The following is a 20,271-nucleotide window of genomic DNA, read 5'->3' as shown; positions in this document are numbered from 1 at the left end:
GGTTTCTTTTAAAACCTAACCCAAAAAATAATAATAATTTTGGCTAAAAATTGGGTCTCCATAGGATATTTAGGCAGATCTGGCAACACCGTTCTTGTTTCTTAGGACGCGCAATATTTGCCGGTCAGCTTTAATTGGTCGAAACGGTTTTGATAAACGGGTAGTGCTAAGTAGTCTTGATTTTATTCTAAGTGATATTCGCAATTATTATTTTCCTTTATTTTATTAGTGCATTGTGTTTTGTACTTTCGTGATTGTGTACTTTCGTCGTTGTTTAAAAATTTTCGTTATGGGTCGTAATAAACGAAACGTTGTGGATAAAAAACATTTAGGTTTAGCTACTTTTCGTAAAAGTAAAAAACGTATTTCAAAAAACGTCTGGTATAGTTTAGGTGAAGTGACTTGGTCAAGCTCCAAAATTGAGTATGTACAAAATACAATCAACATACTACATATACGCATTAAAATAAACTGCAAAATATATTACGATATTTAGTGATCGATTCCCGTATATATTTACGGTGGATTCGAGTCTTTCCAGCACAGCCTCCGGCGCGGCGGCCCGTTCAACAATCAATATTTGTCAGATAAAGATAGGCAAGTTCGTCGCTGATAACGTAAAACGTGAAACAGACGAAGATACGAGATTCTCTCGATGCTGCTGGGATTGAATTGTGGACGGGCCGGAAATAGGAAACACAGTCGCGCGCTCAAAAATAGGAAATGCAATTATTTTATACGTTTCATTATTTTTATTTTACAGTTTTCTTCAACTAAACAAATATAAGCAAAATATTAACTTTTATTGTGTTCCATTATTTATAAACGTAATTTTTTATTAGATATTATATATTATACGACGTGTTACAAATTCCTAGCTCACTATTGGGATCTCGGTAAATATAAGAGTTACGAAGATGGTTAAATTTATGACGAAGTTTCGCATTTTTGAGCCTAAAAATGTGCCATTTGAAAATTTGTTTAAAAAATATTTAAATTTATATTTCTTGTTGGGGCGCTATTGGACCATTCCTTTTGTACGTGGAAATAATGTTGCGAAGAATCAACCATTTCTTAAGATGCCTGCCATAATATATAGGTTTGTATATGGTAATAACTAAAACAATTTTGAATTTTGTGAGTGTGTTAAAATTAGCATGGTGAAGACTTGGCTCACCCTAAAATCGGTTTCGCGTTTATATTATACTGTAGTTCTTGTTGTTATTCTATTTGTTATATACTGTTGATGTTTTCTTTTATTTACTTTCGTCTCAACTTTTGAACAATAAAAATGAAATTTTTGCGGCCTTTTAATACTAGTGATAATGAATCGAATAGTTGTGGTAAATAGGTATTTTTAGGCATTTCATAATCTGTTAGTTTATGATCGCTTTACCGATCAAATTTTAAGAGAGCATCAATTTTTTAACACGTGTCATTTTTGACCTGAATATATTTTAAACCTGAATTATAATTTTTAAACATAATGTACTTTAAAAAATATCATTAATATTTGCTTAACAAAAAAAATACAGTACTGTTTTTTTAAGATAAAAATTGAAGGTTAAATTAAATTTTTGACATTAAAATTAACGAGTCACTTATTTTGGGTATTATGTCACTTATATTAAATATCAATTTAGAAAATACTATCTCATACGCTCAAATATTGAAAAGAAGAAGAAAATAGACTTATTCACATATTTAAAATATATTTGAATTTAAATTTTTAACAAAACCTTTCGTTATATTTACTTTAATGTAAGTTCAATAAGTCTTAAATACAATAATTTAAATAGATATAATAGATACCGCGAATGAATCCAATTATAATTCATGCCAATGACGAATCCAGTTCTGAAGAGATGGATAGTGATGCTAAATAGATAAGCATTTTTGAACGTAAAAAAATGTGGGTGCAAAATTATGAATACATAGTTAACTTCACTTATATTTGATTTCGATAAGCCCAAAAATTTCATTTTCAATTTCATTTCAATGAAAATTCATTGTTCAGCGGAAATTTTAGGGGCTTATCGAAACAAATATCAGCGGAGGCAAGTATAACAATATTCTATTGCAGCATGGCCACGACATTATTTTATACCTATGTAACAACAAACCACCCAACTTTTTGATAATTTTTTTAATAATTAAAAAAAAACTGTGTATATTTCATTAAATCTAACCACGACTTTTGCGTGACTTGATAAATGTTTTTGTTGGTTGTAAAATAACTTTTAACTAAATTTTTACTATATATATTAAGCCAGAGAACAACACGTTATATGCACGCCAATGCCCTATAAAGAAACCGCCGCGTGCTAAACGTTTTTAGTTTTTATACTTGTCCAAGTAACTTCACCTAAACTATAAATATAATGCTTTTTTTTTGTAATTAATAAGTGTACAAGGTGGTCTTCCTCAGTATGGTCTAGAGATGCTCGTAATAAGAGCGAAATATGTAACCGATTTTATTTATTATACAATTTTAAAGTTATTTGAGACCGGTGACTTGGAGTTTTATACAGTTTCCGTGTTTTTGGTAGAGGGCGTTCGTCGCGTTAGTTTTTACTTTTTTAGAACATAATCGCACTTTTAGGTTTTCATAATATGTGAATGACTTAAATTTACTAGATTTTTAGCAATGCAATCCTAAATAAAATAAAATTAATACCTAAGATTATTTTTAAAAAAATATTACGACTTTTGTTAATTCTTATATCTGCCGTATTTTAAAAAGAAGATCCTCATTATTTTTAACATATTTACAGATTTTACAATTTTTACATTTAGTTCATTTACATTATTAATTATAGGACTATCATAAACAATTGATTTCAAATATCCCCAAATACAGAAGTCCATGGGGTTTAAGTCTGGACCACGCGCAGGGCAAAGCAAAGGTCCTCCACGGCCAATCCAACGTTCGGGATATTATTCGTCAAGATAATTGCGTACCTGTCGAGAAAAATGCGCGAACATATATCTTACATAAAATACATGTTCTGCTTAACATTTAATGGTTTATCTCTAAGTACGAGTCTCCGTTCAAATTATTAAAATTAAATGCTCATTTGTAATTTCAAAAATTAGTACTGAAATGGGAATTAGAGAAAAAAACTTACATTTGCTATCATTGAAAATGGTTCCTTACATCTAAAAAGGAACCACAACTATTACTATAAAATCCAGGGACAGTTGCAAGTTACAAAAAGAAAATTCTGTTTCTTTGTAGTATAAAGCCCTCTTGGATTAATTGTATAGAAGGTAAATCATTGTATTAATAAGTTCTCATTCAACCGATAATCCGTAATTTCAACAGTATTAAAATTTAACTTTCGTTGAGGACATTTCAAAAAAATGTTATAAGATCAATAATATTGCGATAAAGGTATAATTTTAACTCTTACTTTAACTACATACTACATAATGTATTTCTTTTTTGAAAAATGTATTATGATTTTTAAAATATGAAACATCACCATTATTCATTATAGCTATGCCTTATAATTTTTAATAGTCGTTTTTCTTGAAGATTCCTCGTAATCAAGCATTTTGGAGAGTTAAAATGTTGCCCAAACTAAAATAATTTTATGAACATTACCTTTTACCGGAAGTTGATCCACTTTATCCAAAAGGAATACCACTTAGAGACAAAGCAGAAGAATCAAACACATTATTATAATACAATATAATCATTAGGTTTGTTCTAGCACAATATTTGGAATGGTTTGAAACTAGTTTAGTGTATATCCCAGTTGCGCGTGATTAGCCTGAAACCTCGTTGCAGACGGTTCCATTTTGTAATGTCTCACACATTCACCCATAGGGAGTATTATTCGTGTATGGTTTCTGTAATGGTAGCGCATTACGTTCTGTTGATGAATACCGACGTGGTTTTCCGAATCGAAGAATTCCTAATCGAAAAGTTTTTCAGACAGTTTTTGCAAACGCTCAGGAAACAGGAATGTTTCCAAGCATAAGAATTAATTCTGAACGAGAGACGGACTAAATGTAGAAAATGAAGAAAATGTTCTGGATATGGCTGAAGAGAACCCGAGTATTAGTACGAGGCGGATTACAAAAGAACTTCAATTAGCATCACATGTAGACGTTTGGAAGACACTTAGGAAAAACGGTTTTAAGCCTATCCATATTCAACCGGTTCAACATCTTCAAGAAGGTGATTTTGGCTTAGGGATTCAATTTTGTGAATGGATCCCACAAAATCGAGACCTACATAATTACATTTTATTTAGCGATGAAGCTTATTTTACCCGCAATGGAATTAATAACCGACACAATGAACATCGGTAGTCAGATGAAAATCCTCATGCCACGTTTGAACAAAACGGCCAACAATCTTACAAATAAACTTCAGAACCGATTATTTCTGAAACGGTCGAGAATCGGATTAGAACATATGAGTTAATTTATCTTATTTTGACCTTCTGAACATGTTCCCAAAATATTTCCTTTTCCTCCCGAAACACCCTGTATGTACATATGTAAGACTTTATAACATAAAAAGTAGTTAATAAACCTAACAAGAAGTAAGACCAGTTGACTTGCGTCCCTGGTAATCGAGATTCGATATATCAGGGAGAAGGGAACGGTGGAGCGGGTAATTATGGCAGCCAGTGTTGCTACTTTCAGCGAAAACTGCACCGGCCACGAAACTACTGTCGCGCTTCGAAACCGATTTTGTCACGTGGTGGACCGCACTCTTAAATTGAATTTGAACGTAAACTTTTCGAGGAGCGCTGCGCGTACACTTACGTCCGCTAAGTTCCCTGAGCCTTTGCAAAAATTGGCCTTGACAGAACTTAGGGCACTTTTAAACATTTTTTCTGAAAATACTGCTGCAGCTGTAAGACTAAAGCTCAGAAGCATAGTTTTTCAAACAGCAACAAAAGTTATTCAGCCTCAGCTTTCTTTTCAGATTCTGGAACATTTGAAAATAATTCCAATTCTAACCAACAAAACCTTGCAAAAAATCCAATCATCGCTGTACTCATTTTATCGCAAAAACTCCTCATGAAAGATACGCTTTTATTAAGCAATTAAATTTGTGCATTCATTGTTTAAGGTCATCTCATGATATTTCTAATTGTGGTACATCAATGAGATGTCGGACCTGCCAATCGGCACACCATACCTTATTACATTTTAACGCTCCAGTCTCTTCGACACCCAATCAGAGTTCTACGGTTCTCCCAACCAAACTTTTGGCTTCTCCGGATATTTCTAGGATACCTTTACAATCACAAGCTTTATCTACAGCTCCTCAGATACACGAAACAGAAGCTCAAGCATCTCTTGGTAGACATCGATTCAGAGAGGTTTGGGCCACACACGGCACAGCCTACGTCATCAATGGCTTTTTGTTCGATTTTCCAGTGCCTTTCAAGTTTCTAGTAGATTTTAAAAAACCTATACAGTGACCGCCTAAAGTTCCGCATAAATTTGATAAAAATTAGAGACATGATTTTTTGAGAAAACGCTCGGACACGTAGATTTTTATTTTAGGTTGCGCATTATTTCACATACATTTTTGTATAAAGGGTAGAACAAAAAAAAGATATGACGTCATCGGTAATTTTTTTAAATGGAATACTATATTTTTTATTGCATTTATGAAATATAGGCGAAATTCCAAGCAAGTTTCGTATAACACACCTTATCTTAAAACTCAACTGTTTCAGAAACATTTACATTTAACCAACAAGAAAGCAAGTAAGTATGTCTATTTACAAATTAAGATAAAATGGGGGATAAAATGTTATAAACTGTGAAAGCTCTTATTAATGTATCAAGTGTTCAAACTTGATACATTAATAAACCCCCATTTACTTCTTGCCAGAAAGCAAGAGGAAGTCTGTCCTTTCTAGGGGGATAGAGAAAAGTCTAGAAAAATACGAATGAAACGAAGCAAGTTTATGGCTATAGAGATGGTTGGAACTATAGCGGATGGTGCTGTCAGTACTTGTGAGTTTACGATATATCGAAAATTTAATTTTATTATTGAAGCGTTTTAGATTAAGATCCAGAAAAGGCAATGATTCATTTTCTTCTATTTTAAAAGTGAACGTTATTGAAGGGTGCAAGGCATTTAGAAAAGTTACAAAAGTGTTTAACTCTTCTTTATTCCCTTGAAAAATGCCAAAAACATCATCCACGTATCTTTTCATGAAGAAGATGTGGTGAAAATGAGAACTGTTCTTAATTTTGTCTTCTAAATTAGACATGAAGATCTTTGCTAGCAGAGGGGATAAGCTTGAATGAATCTTGGATACGCCACTGTGTTAAGGTTTACGTTAATTAAAACACCTGAATTGTTTTTTGATAGACAGCAAAAACGTCACGTTGTTGTCAACGACTAACTAACGTCGTCAAATAAGCCCTCCACTTTCTTTACACATTAAGTGCATTTCTAAAATAAAGAAGTGGTTCACGATGGACTTGTTTGTTTAATTCAACTATAAAAAAAATACAGTCCACAAATGTAACCCTTGCTGTTCTCAGCAGCAGAGACACTATACAAGTTGGTGATCCAGCAGCGGAGCAGCAACAAAACATTTTTTGGTCGCATCGAGCGGATTTCAAGATTTTCCGGCGATACAAGTACAATTTGGGAGGTCAGTAGCCACAACAGGTGAAGACAAATACCAAGGCCGCCTCTACAACGTCAACAAACAATTTGCAAGACAAAGGGACAATTTACCCATAAGTATCCTTTTTAAACAAAACCAGGGATTGGAGGTAAGCCTTTATTCATCACTTGGTCAATCACGGGAAAAGAAGTGCTCCTGTAATATCGGATTGCAGTTCAAGCTGAGTGGCTTCGCCCGCATTAATGTATTGAACATATACAGGGTGTCATTGAAATGGTGTAAAAAAATTCGGGGGGTGATAGTACTCCTAAAAATTTTAAAAAAAGTTCCTATAACTATAGGGCGGAAAATGCATATTAAGGGAGTTAGGGGCACTGAAAGGGTAAATTTAAAAAACGGTTTTTTGAAATTGTAGGCTTAAAAAACGAGATAAAATTTCGAAAAAAAATCCTCTGCCATAAAATTTGACCCAAAATCAAATGGTGATACTGAGAAATAATTTGGAAAATCGGAAAGGGTAGTGGGTTAATTCGTAAATAACTTTTTTTAGGTTATTTTTTTCGCAACGTGGGTTCATTTTTTAAAAACTACATACTTTTTCCTACAAAAAAGGTACTCTTGTTGCACATCGCCCAGAACGATGGTTTTCGAGAAAATTGAAGGCAAAAAGTTTGCTCTGATGGGTTGCTAACTGGTTAAACAACATAAACCTATGAAAGTTATGGGGTTTCAAAAGTAAACACGTAGTTATTAAATAATTAATTGAAAAATCTAAATTTTATGATTTTTAAAACATCTTATTGCTTTAAAAAACGAAATAAACCAATTACCAAAATTCCTTATTAAAATAATGCATTTCTTAATTCATTCATAGTAAATGTTCAAAGTGACCACCATTCATTTCAATGCAGACATCTGCTCTTCTTCTTCATGATTTGCGTACCCTGTGGAATATCCCTGGGGTTGTACGAATTTGATTGGAACAGTCGATAATGCGTTGACGTAGTTGCTCTTCAGTATTAATCGGCACTGAGTAAACCAAAGTTTTCAAGTGGCCCCAGAAGTAGAAATCTAATGGATTCAGATCTGGTGATCTTGCTGGCCAAGCTTGTGGACCACCACGTCCTATCCAACGCCTCTCAAAAACTTGGTTTAAATGATTCCTCACCGCTAGCGGAAAATGAGCTGGTGCACCATCATGCATAAAATACGTGATCTGCCTCTGTGCTATGGGAACTTCCTCCAAAAGTGCTGGTAGATCATGTATTAGAAAATTAAGGTAACTTTGACCATTTAGCCTAAAATGTTTATTATTATAAATAACAAGCGACTTTTCAAAAGGTGTCAAATTAACCTCGGGGGTAGAAAAAATGGTCCAATAAGTCTATCGCCAAGAATTCCCGCCCAAACATTAACTGAGAATCGAATTTGGTGTCGACTTTCCACAACAGCATGAGGGTTCTCATCGGACCAGTGATGTGTATTATGGTAATTGAAAATTCCATTTCTTGTAAACCCAGCTTCATCCGTGCATAAAATATTTGCCAAAAAAAGGGGTTCTTGTACCTGTTTTCTTAATAACCAACGACAGAAGATGACTCGAGCGGGATAGTCTGCCGGAGCAAGAGCTTGTACCCTTTGGATGTGATACGGATGCAGGAGTTGAGTCTTAAGAGTCATCCACACAGAATGGCGACTCACGTTTTCCCGCGCTGCAATTCTCCTTACAGATATCCCCGGATCTTCCTCTACATGTGCTAAAATGCGCTCCTCAACATCAGGTGTACGTACCATCAAGTTACCGCCACGGTCTTGGTTTCTATGTCCAAATGAACCTGTGTCTCTTAGGCGCTGATGAATTCTCGCAAATATCCGGTGAGAAGGTGCCCTGCGATTTGGATATTTTTGGACATACAAGCGCTTAGCCAAAAGACCGTTTCCGTTTGCTCTTCCATAAATAAAATGCATATCTGCCAGTTCACACACAGGGTATTCCATAATTTGTGAAATTTTACGTTTACGCACACTTCAACAACAATCAACTGACAAAAATATTTATGAACCAGAACATTTCTTTTGCGTACATGCAAAATAAATAAAGTAATTATGCATTTAATAAGGAATTTTGGTAATTGGTTTATTTCGTTTTTTTAAAGCAATACGATGTTTTAAAAATCATGAAATTTAGATTTTTCAATTAATTATTTAATAACTACTTGTTTACTTTTGAAACTCCATAACTTTCATAAGTTTATGTTGTTTAACCAGTTAGCAACCCATCAGAGCAAACTTTTTGCCTTCAATTTTCTCGAAAACTATCGTTCTGGGCGATGTGCAACAAGAGTACCTTTTTTGTAGGAAAAAGTATGTAGTTTTTAAAAAATGAACCCACGTTGCGAAGAAAATAACCTAAAAAAAGTTATTCACGAATTAACCCCCTACCCTTGCAAAAACTACCCTTTCCGATTTTCCAAATTATTTTTCAGTATCACCATTTGATTTTGGGTCAAAATTTATGGCAGAGAATTTTTTTTCGAAATTTTATCTCGTTTTTTAAGCCTACAATTTCAAAAAACCGTTTTTTAAATTTACCCTTTCAGTGCCCCTAACTCGCTTAATATGCATTTTCCACCCTATAGTTATAGGAACTTTTTTTAAAATTTTTGGAGTACTATCACCCCCTGAAATTTTTTACACCATTTCAATGACACCCTGTATATACAATAGTCAGTAACTAGTGTTAAAAGAGGCGTTAATACTTTTAATTAATCGCATTTCAATTCATATATTACGTAATCAAGTATCGTCATAGTCGTCGTCGTTCATACCCACTACTGCATTCCAGAATTCACATGTATTCATAATGAAGTGTTATTTTAGAATTTAATGTACATAGTTTCAATCAGCTACATTCATATTTACATAATATTTATCTTATCGCATATAGGCTAAATCTTATAGCATATACAATTAGAATTTGTAAAGAAGTTCTAATAGTGCAATTCTGTCATATTAGCAAATTTGTGTCAGAGTACAAAATACATATCTTTGTAATTCATTTGGATCCTCAAGGGTTGCTCATTTTTCACACCTCTTATATTTCTTTGGGAAATTGAGCACATTTTTAAACAAAAACAAACCTTGTCGAGTTTTTCATAATGGCACCAAGAAAAGGAGCAAAGGGTGGAAACGAGTTAGATGAAGATGAAACACTACCCCGAATTCAAAATCTAGTAAGAAAGAAGGGTATGATTAGTTCAAAATTATCACGTTTATTAAACTATTTTAATTCTTCAAAGGAAAGTGCTAATCCATCAACAATTCTTGAAATTGAATTGAGGTTGAAAGAAATAGAAACAAAATTGCTCACAGAGTTTTCAGAGATTCATTTTGAACTCGAAGGTTTAGATCCTGATAATTTCACTGAACAGGACCTAAATGATTTTGAAACTTTATATTTTAAAACAATTGCTGATATTAAACAATTTCTTTCAATTAAAACAACTTCAAGTGATCAGCAAGTTATACACGATGGATCCATTCATTCTTTACCACCCTATATTACATCCTTACAACGTCAGGTCTCTGTTAAAAGGCAAAACACAAAATTGCCTAAGTTTTCTGGCCAATATGATAAGTGGCTAGAATTCAGGGATTTATACACTTCTCTAGTTCACAAAAATAATTGCCTTGAGCCAATCGAGAAATTTCAATATTTAAAGGCTACACTAGAGGGTGCGGCTGCACAATCAATTCAGGCTATTAACATCACAAATGAAAACTATGATTTAGCATGGGACATTCTTTGTCAAAGATTTGAAAACAAAAGATTAATAGTGCATAATCACATTAAATCCTTATTCAATATTTATGATATAAGACCGGATTCTGCCAATTCATTTCGCAATGTACTAGACATTATTTCGAAAAACATGCGCTCTCTTAACAATTTAGGTGTTATAACGAACTCTTGGGATCCATTAATCATATATTTAGTACCCAGTAAGGTAGATGTTGAGTCAATTCGGGAATGGGAACAATCAGGCTTCGCTGAAGAACTGCCCTCTTTGGCAGAATTATATGATTTCCTGTCATCTCGTGCAGATTTCTTAGATAAGGTAGCAATGCATAAGGGTAAACCACGCAAAACCTTCATTGTCAATCAACCGTCAACTCATCAGAGTTCTAACTTATGTTGTTTTTATTGTAAACAACAGCATGCAATCTATCATTGTCCTAAATTTACTACTCTTTCAGTAGATCAGAGATGGTCTACAATTAAATCACAAAAATTATGTGTTAATTGTTTGCGCAGTGGCCACAAACTAGATAAATGTCGGTATGGTCATTGTAGACATTGTAAACAACGGCATAATTCATTACTTCATAAATAGCAATCTTTAATTCCAGTTGAAGATGGCCACCTTGTTTCAAGTAAAGAAACTACTCAAGGTCAAGTTGCCTTATATAATTCAACTAAGAGTCAAATCTTACTAGCCACAGCAGTGGTGCAAGTTTTCGATATTCATGGTAAAGGGCATTCATGCAGAGCCCTCCTAGACAATGCTTCAATGTCTAATTTTGTATCCCAAGATTTTGTGAATAAATTAGGCATAACACAATACAAAATTAATTCCTCAATCCTAGGAATTGGGCATTCAGTGTCTAATATTAACAAATCATGTCGAGTCAAATTCAAGTCTTGTTATAACAACTTTAATGTTTCATTAGATTGTTTAGTCATTCCAGAAATCACAGGTGATTTACCTAACACATATTTCAATCCAGAATGTCTAGATATTCCAACTAACTATCATTTAGCTGATCCAGCATTCTTTGAGCCCAATCACGTTGACTTACTTATTGGAGCTCAAGTATTTTGGGATATTATTTCTGCGGAACGCATTACTTTAGGCCCCAATAAGCCTATTCTGCAGAATAGCAAATTGGGTTGGTTGGTGTCAGGTCCTATAGGCATTCCTAACTCATCAAAGAATACCCTTTGTCATTTTTCAAAAACCTTAGATATTCAAAATCAGTTGCAAAAGTTTTGGGAAATTGAAGAGGTTTCAACCTCATCGCCAATCCTTTCAGAAGAAGAACTCTTAGCAGAGAAACATTTCATCGAAAATGTTGAGAGAGATTCAGATGGCAGATTCATTGTAGGGATTCCGCTAAAGAAGTCTTTAGAAGTCTTGGGTGATACAAAGGTTCAAGCAACACAACAATTTTTATCCTTAGAGAGAAAATTACATAAAAATCCGAAGTTGAAGCAAATGTATCAGGAATTTATGTCCGAGTATCAAAGTTTAAATCATATGTCACCATTTATACCTTCTAATGATCAAATTTGTTATTTTTCTCCCCATCACGGTGTGCTACGTGAGAAAAGTCAAACTACCAAGCTCAGAGTCGTCTTCAATAGTTCGTTTCCAAGCACTACTGGTTTATCTTACAATTCAATTCAAATGGTTGGGCCAGTAGTTCAGGACGATTTAGTTTCTATAATCTTAAGATTTCGACAGCATCAAATCGTTTTTTCAGCAGATGTTTGCAAGATGTATAGGCAAATACAGGTAAAGCAAGAGTTTCGCCCTTTACAATTAATTTTATGGCGAAGTGATCCAAAGGATGATCTAAAGGTTTTCGCTTTAAACACTGTTACATATGGTACGGCTAGTGCCCCTTTCTTAGCCACACGGTGTCTTAAGCAGTTAGCATTAGATCACATCTCATCATACCCTCAGGCATCAAAAATCATAAGTAAGAATTTCTACGTTGATGATTTGCTCGCAGGAGCAGACGGAAGATGCAACTCGGTTATGCCTCGAAATTTCCTCAATTTTAAAGTCAGCATGTTTTGACTTACGAAAATGGAAGTCCAACAGCAAAGATCTTTTATCAAACCTTGCACATGGAAGTTGTACTCCTGATCATTTCTTCGGGTCTTCAGAAACAAACAAAACCTTGGGCATGTTTTGGTCTTGTGAAATAGATAACCTTTCATTTCATATCGATATCCCCTCAAAAGTTGGGCAATTCTCAAAACGACTTATTTTGTCCGAAGTGGCAAAGATTTTTGATCCCCTTGGTCTCTTAAGTCCAGTTGTTATTAAAGCGAAAATACTTCTACAGATTTTATGGACACTAAAACTTTCATGGGACGAACCAGTTCCAGTTGACATAGCCAAGAAGTGGTTACATTTCAGATCACAACTGTTTAATTTAAATAAATTACAAATTTCAAGATGTATTTCAGTAAAAAATCCAGTCACTGTTCAACTCCATGGATTTTCGGATGCATCAAATAGTGCATATGGAGCATGTATCTATGTTCGAACTGTGGACGAATATAATAAAGTTCATGTCGAACTTCTTACATCCAAAACTAGGGTAGCGCCACTCAAATCTTTAAGCATTCCAAGATTGGAATTATGTGGCACTTTACTTTTGGCACAGCTGTATATCAAGGTCAAATCTTCTTTAACTTTACAATTCAGTGAAGTCTATTTTTGGTGTGACTCGACTGTAGCCCTTGCGTGGTTAAGATGTTCACCCAACACTCTACAGGTTTTTGTGGGAAATCGCGTTTCCACTATACAACAAATTACTCCAATTGACTCATGGAGATATGTCTCTACGGATCAGAACCCTGCAGACATTCTAACAAGAGGAATGCTACCCAACGATATTATTAATTCAGATATGTGGTTTCATGGTCCATTGTGGCTTCGTGAGCCATCTATCAATTGGCCCTTAGATATTCACATGCACAAACCAATAGCTGTTACAGAATTGCCAGATTTTCGCAAAACAACCCAAACATTTGTGGAAATCGAAAATCAAAATTTATTTCCTTTCCACAAATTTTCAACTTTCACTCGTATTACTCGAATTATGGCATTTTGCCTTAGGTTCATTTTTAATTGCCGAATTAAAAAAATCGATAGGCATTTTAGCCATTTGACAATATCTGAACTTCGCAATGCTAAAGACATGTTAGTCAAGCTATCACAGCGTGAGTCATTTTTTGATGACTATCAACAACTGTTAAAATTTGGGGTAGTGTCAAATAAAAGTAGGCTACTCAGTCTCACTCCTTTTATTAAAGAAGGAATTATCCGAGTTGGTGGAAGACTAAAGAACTCATCGTACCCATTTCATAAGAAACATCCAGCAGTGTTATGTCCCAAGCATCACCTAACCAAGTTGATTCTTCAGCATGAACACAAAGTGCTTATACATTGCGGCTCTCAATTATTGCTTGCACACATCATAGATAATTACTGGCCTATATCTGGTAAGAATTTAGCAAAGCGAATTATCAAAGAGTGCCTCATTTGTTTTCGTTTCAATCCCACTTCACCTAACCCTATCATGGGTAATCTTCCAAGTTCCCGAGTCAGTCCTCGAATTCCGTTCTCTGATGTTGGCATTGACTATGCTGGACCTTTTCAAATAAAGGATCGAAAGAGACGTGGTTGCAAGATCAGCAAATGTTATTTAGCACTCTTCATTTGTTTAATAACAAAAGCGATCTATTTGGAGCTGGTTACTGAGTTAAGCACGTGGGCCTTTCTTGAAGCTTTTCAGAGATTTATTGCAAGACGTGGTAAACCATTGAATGTTTATTCTGACAATGGTACTAATTTTGTAGATGCATGCAATTATTTGAAGGAACTAGGTACCTTCCTAAAAAGCAATTCACCCACACTTAAGGAAAATCTAGAATCATCTTTTGAAGTTTCATGGCATTTTATTGCAGCATATTCTCCTCATCATGGTGGTTTGTGGGAAGCCGGTGTTAAAGCGGCAAAACATCACTTAAAAAGGATTTTATTTAACACAATATTGACTTTCGAAGGTCTTTACACAGTAATTACCCAGATAGAAGCTATTCTAAATTCACGACCTTTAACGCCACTCTCGACAGATCCAAATGATTTGCAAGTGCTCACCCCAGCACATTTTTTAATTGGGCGATCACTTCAATCTGTTATTCACCCTGATTTACAGAATACTGCTATCAATAGATTATCTAATTTTGAGCAATTAGAACTTCTAAGACAACAATTCTGGTCGCGCTGGACCAAAGAGTATATTTGTAATTTGCAAACTAGACTTAAATGGAAGAAGAACCAACCGAACATTCAATTAGGGACTATGGTTCTTATCAAAGACAATCACTTGCCACCGTTTAAGTGGAAATTAGGTCGCGTTAATACCCTCTATCCAGGGAATGATGGTGTTGTGCGCATTGTATCCGTGAAAACTATATCGGGTAACATTAGATGCACTGTTACCAAACTGTGTCCGCTTCCAATTAGTGACAATTGACATTTAGCAAAGTTGACATTGTTTAGAATAGTTCTAATTTAGTAAGTCTGTTATTAAAAATTATTAAGTTCATTTTCATTTTTACTTTATTTATTTCAACTAACCTGCGTATTTCATTTTTTACTTAGGTTAAGTCATGTTTTTTATGTTTAGTGATTTGTATTTCTCTAGTTTTCATTGAAAGTATTTTCATTCTTTCAAGGTGAGGGGCATGTTAAGGTTTACGTTAATTAAAACACCTGAATTGTTTTTTGATAGACAGCAAAAACGTCACGTTGTTGTCAACGACTAACTAACGTCGTCAAATAAGCCCTCCACTTTCTTTACACATTAAGTGCATTTCTAAAATAAAGAAGTGGTTCACGATGGACTTGTTTGTTTAATTCAACTATAAAAAAAATACAGTCCACATATGTAACCCTTGCTGTTCCCAGCAGCAGAGACACTATACAAGTTGGTGATCCAGCAGCGGAGCAGCAACAAAACACCACTGCCACTGTGCGTACATTTTTGGATAAAACCTTTCCCAATCGGTGGATAGGAAGGAGAGGACCCATCAGATGGCCTGCTAGGTCGCCTGACCTAACACCAATGGACTTTTTTTGTGGGGATACCTCAAGTCAAAGGTATCTGTTAATAGGCCAAATAATCTAGACGACTTGAAAGAGAGAATCGCAGAGAAGTGCGCGCCATAACTCCGGAAATGATTGAAAATGTGCAACGAGAATTTATTGATCGCCTTGGATATTGTCAAGACGTGAATGGCAACCATTTTGAACATTAAACTTAATTTTTGTTTTTTTTTATATTTGTTACATGAATCGTCTTTTTTTTGATAACTGTTGACTTTAGGTATAGGACATGATGCATGAAACATACGTGGAATTCCACGCGAAATTCAAAGATGAAATAAAAAAAAAGGTGCTTTCATTTGAAAAAATGAAGTTGATGGTCGTAATTTATTTTTGAGCAACCCTGTAAATACAAACTTCATGTACAAAAATGCGCAACTTGCAATAAAAATCGACGGATTCGAGCGTTTTTTTTTCGAACACACCCCTGAGATTTAAATGAATTTAGACATAACTTTTGGGATGCACTCATAGAGAAATGAATATTAAAAGAGTGTTTGAAAGGTAGCCTAAATTGATCATCAAGTTTTAAACCTTAACCTAAAATATTTAGTTCGGTTAGACGGCATCGAGGGCCAACTTCTGTCATAATTGTCATTATTATTATCGATTTTCTTTCCTTCCTTGTCATCACCCACCTTCGCATCATCGATCGTCGCCATTGCTTATTCCTTTTTATTTGGGCGTCCATTGGATGTGTTCTTTAGATTTTTTCTCAATAAAAAATAGTTAAAAATGTAGCTTAAAGTCATTAAAGTGTAATTTCATCATATAGGCAGAAGCTTTTTTGTTGTTTTATTGTGTGGTTTCAGATCCCTAGGATGGGGTAAGTGCAATTTTTTTTATCAAATAGTTTTCACCATGTTGTAGGTCATCTAAAATTGTTGTTTACCATTTTAAAACTGCCCTAATAATGTCACCACCAGGAAAATTAATTTTTAAATGCAAGGCACCCACTTGTTCTAATACATACCATTGTCCTATTGAAGATTCATACAAAAATAAAATTTTCTTTAAATTTCCTGAAAGTGACATTATTAGGAGGTCCCAATGGTTTAAAATACTTGGTTTAAGCCCAACCTCAACAAGGTGTTATTTATGTCAAGACCATTTTGAGGATATTTCATTTACTAGTACTATACATACTCGGTTAAGAAAGTGTGCTCTCCCAATTGCTGGCCCAAGTATTATTCAAAATGCCCCAGTACTGGTTGAGGCACAAGTACCTTGGGAAGATACACTGACTATATTACCTGCTGTCATAATCCAGCAATCTCAATATAATGTTCAGAATGAACATAATTATGCTAGGCCAATGGTCATTCACCCTAATTCGAAAAGAAAGGTTGTGGGAAGCATAGGGCATATTGATGGAGAAAATGGCACAAAAAAACAGAGATTTAGTATGTTGAGTCAAATTTCTGAAACAAGGGTTAAAAATCTTACTCCTAGAAAAAAAAAAATTTATTATCTAAACAAAACCCAAAGCAACAGAATCTGCAAATTAAAAAGCAAATTGTTTTCGAGCAAACAAAAATTGAAAGCGGCATATCAGTTGTCAAAAACCCAAGTTTTTAAAGAATTAGAGCAAAATATGGATCGTTCAGTAGCCTCTTTTTTTTAAAATTGCTTTACAAATTTAAAAACAAAAAGACCAACATGGACAACCAAAGATAAGGTATATGCCCTAGCACTCTACAAAAGAGGTCCAAAATCATACAGGTTTTTAAAAAGCAGTCTAGCTTTACCAAGTAAATCCACCCTACAAAAACTTTTAAAAAGTGCACCCTTTGAAGCGGGCATTAATGATAAGCTTTTTGGTAAATTAAAATTAAGAGTGAATAAAATGAAAGCAATTGATAGGTATTGCTCATTAATTTTTGATGACATTTCACTGTCAGAACAATTAATGTACAATCGGTTATATGATATGGTTGATGGCTATGTAGACCTAGGGCCCATGGGTAGAAGAAATCAGTTTGCAAATCATGCTTTAGTTTTTATGGTCAATGGCCTCCACAAAACTTGGAAGCAACCAATTGCATATTTTTTTACTAGGGACTTACTTGCAATAGAATTGAAAGTTTTAATAAAACAGTTTATTGCCAAAATTGAGGAAACTGGACTTACAGTTTTATGTACAGTATGTGACCAGGCATCTAATAATCGCTCTGCCATAAAACAACTTTCAAAAGAAAATACTCGACTGGGTCCATACTTTTATATAAACAACCATAGGGTTTTTACTCTTTTTGATGTGCCACATTTGCTTAAATCAACTCGTAATGCTCTTTTGACATACAATATTAGGTTTAATGAAAAAAAAATTGCATCATTGGACCATATTAGGCAATGTTTTGTTATAGACCGAAAGAAAAGATTTCAAGCTTTAAGAAAAATTAGAGAAGTTTATTTAAACTTAAAATTTGAGAGTCGCCTAAAAATGAAAGTGTCAGTAGCAGCAAGAACACTTAGCCATACCGTTGCAGCCACAATTGAAGAAATGGTAAGTAATCCGACCAACAATGTTCCTGCTCAGGCAATAGATACAGCAGAGTTTGTACATGATATAGATCAACTTTTTGACAGTTTAAATGGCAGGACTTGTAAACCAGAGCATGGGAAACCCTATAGAAGGTGTATATCCAATAAATCCCCACATCTAGCTCTCTGGAGTCGGCTTTTACCAAGAATCAACAGTTGGGTCTTTGTCAATGATAATGTGTCCAAAAGAGTAATGCCATTTAAATCAGGTTGGCTTACAACAATAACTGCTACACAAGAGCTCTGGAAAACATGCAGAACCTTGGGTTTTAAATTTTTGAGAACTAGGTCATTAAACCAGGACCCATTAGAAAACTCATTTTCAGCTATTCGACACTTTGGGGCTGAAAACTCCAACCCAAACTGTCATCAGTTCATAGATTGCTTTAAAACATCTTTACTGAGTAATCTTGTTCCTACTCCTAATTCCAACAGAAACTGTGAACTTGATGACAGCTCTCTTCTTGATAACCTGCATGATTTTTTAGAGCATGATAATATTCAAAGAGACTGTGTCAACCTAGATGTGTTTGAATATTCTGAAATAGAAAAATTGAATTTGCCAGTTATTACTACAGATTTTTCTGATCATGATGAAAATACATTATCATATGTTGCTGGCTTTTTAATAAAAAAATTAAAATCAATTAATAACTGTGAGGAATGCCAAGTAAATTTATTAAGTGATGGATTGGAATCTCATCACATGTTTACCATGTTTAAGGAGTACACTGATAACAAAAAAAGGCTAATATATGTGACGAAAGAAGTAATTATTGAATTGTCAAAAATTCATGATTATGTTAATTTTATTTTACCCACCTATGGGCATATCACACATTAAGCAAAAAATCAAGCATCTTATATGGAAATTCATTTCATTTGAATGGTACACATGCAAAGAACATTGTGAAAATATTAAAAATGATATCCTTAACACAGCATTGGAACTCATAATAAAAAAATATTATGATGATGTGTATAGAACATTCGAAATGAACAAAAAACTAAAAAAACAGAATAAGAAAAAGTTAAAGAGAATAAATCACCAGAGATAAAGACAAATTCTCTCAGTTCCTACTTGTGACCAATCTTAATCCCAATTCATGACAAAAATATCCCTATTTGTGACAGTATTTTATTTTGTAAGGGTTAATACATTTTAGTTACCAGTTTTATTTATTTAGTATTTTAAGTTTGTTGTTAAGTTGTTATGAGTTTTTTTTTTGTTATGAGAAAATAAATATGTTTATTTTTTAGAGTTATTTTTTGGTTATTATACAAATTAAAAAAAAATTGTATACTTTATCTACACCAATTGATATTATTTTGATTTTCTTTTTATATAGAATTATGTGCCTTGTTATGTTTTGTTGCTGAAGTGTTTTTATATTATATATTTTTTTGTTATTTTTTTTTATAAATTACTTTTTGGTCAGTTATTTTGGGATTCCTATTTTATATTTTATTTATTATGAAATACATTTTTTATTTTTTGTTATGGGATGTTATAAACATAACATCCATATGTTATAAACATAATATGTTGTTAAAGTGTTTTTTGGAGTTTATTAAATTTTGTTTGTTTTTTTATTAGGTATATTTACATTTTTTTAAAATTACAGGTGTCTAGAAATTCAGACTGGGCCAAGTGGTCCATGTATCCTTTAAGAGCAACTTCCATCTTTTTTTTCTCAATATTATGTATAACTGTTTTATTCAATTCATTTCTTTTTAAAACTTTTATATTAACACAGGGTTAGAAGCTAATCACAACTTAATTTCAACATAATTTATTGAATGATCAAATTTTATATTTTTATTGGCATTTCTTTCTGCTTTTTTCACTAGCTTTTTATTCTGATCATCACTAACTCTTGACATTTTATCAAGATAATATTAACTTATATGCATGTTTCATTATATATAATTTCCCCCTCACTTCATCTGTACCTCTTTATCTTAATCTATAAATATCTAATTCTATATAACTTGAAAAAATTATTTATATATATTTTTTGGTTGCTCTTACCCTGATGAAGCCAATAAGCAGAAACACGTTAAACCGTGTCGCTAAGATACCCTATTTGAGTTAAAATTAATAATATATAGTCATTTGTCTTCATTGTAAAATTATCATT

At 33.6% G+C, this 20,271-nt stretch overlaps 1 protein-coding gene across 2 annotated transcripts in view; it reads right to left on the bottom strand.

Moving 5' to 3' along the window:
* Positions 1-20,271, bottom strand: part of LOC126747545 (protein ABHD13) — a 74,371-nt gene that overhangs the window by 30,316 nt on the left and 23,784 nt on the right. The gene's annotated exons all lie outside the window — the stretch shown is intronic.

Source organism: Anthonomus grandis, chromosome 19 (assembly GCF_022605725.1).
Source record: "Anthonomus grandis grandis chromosome 19, icAntGran1.3, whole genome shotgun sequence".
Lineage (NCBI taxonomy): Eukaryota > Metazoa > Arthropoda > Insecta > Coleoptera > Curculionidae > Anthonomus > Anthonomus grandis.
The sequence above is the reverse complement of the archived record's forward strand: the minus strand, read 5'-3'. Positions and strand labels throughout refer to the sequence as shown.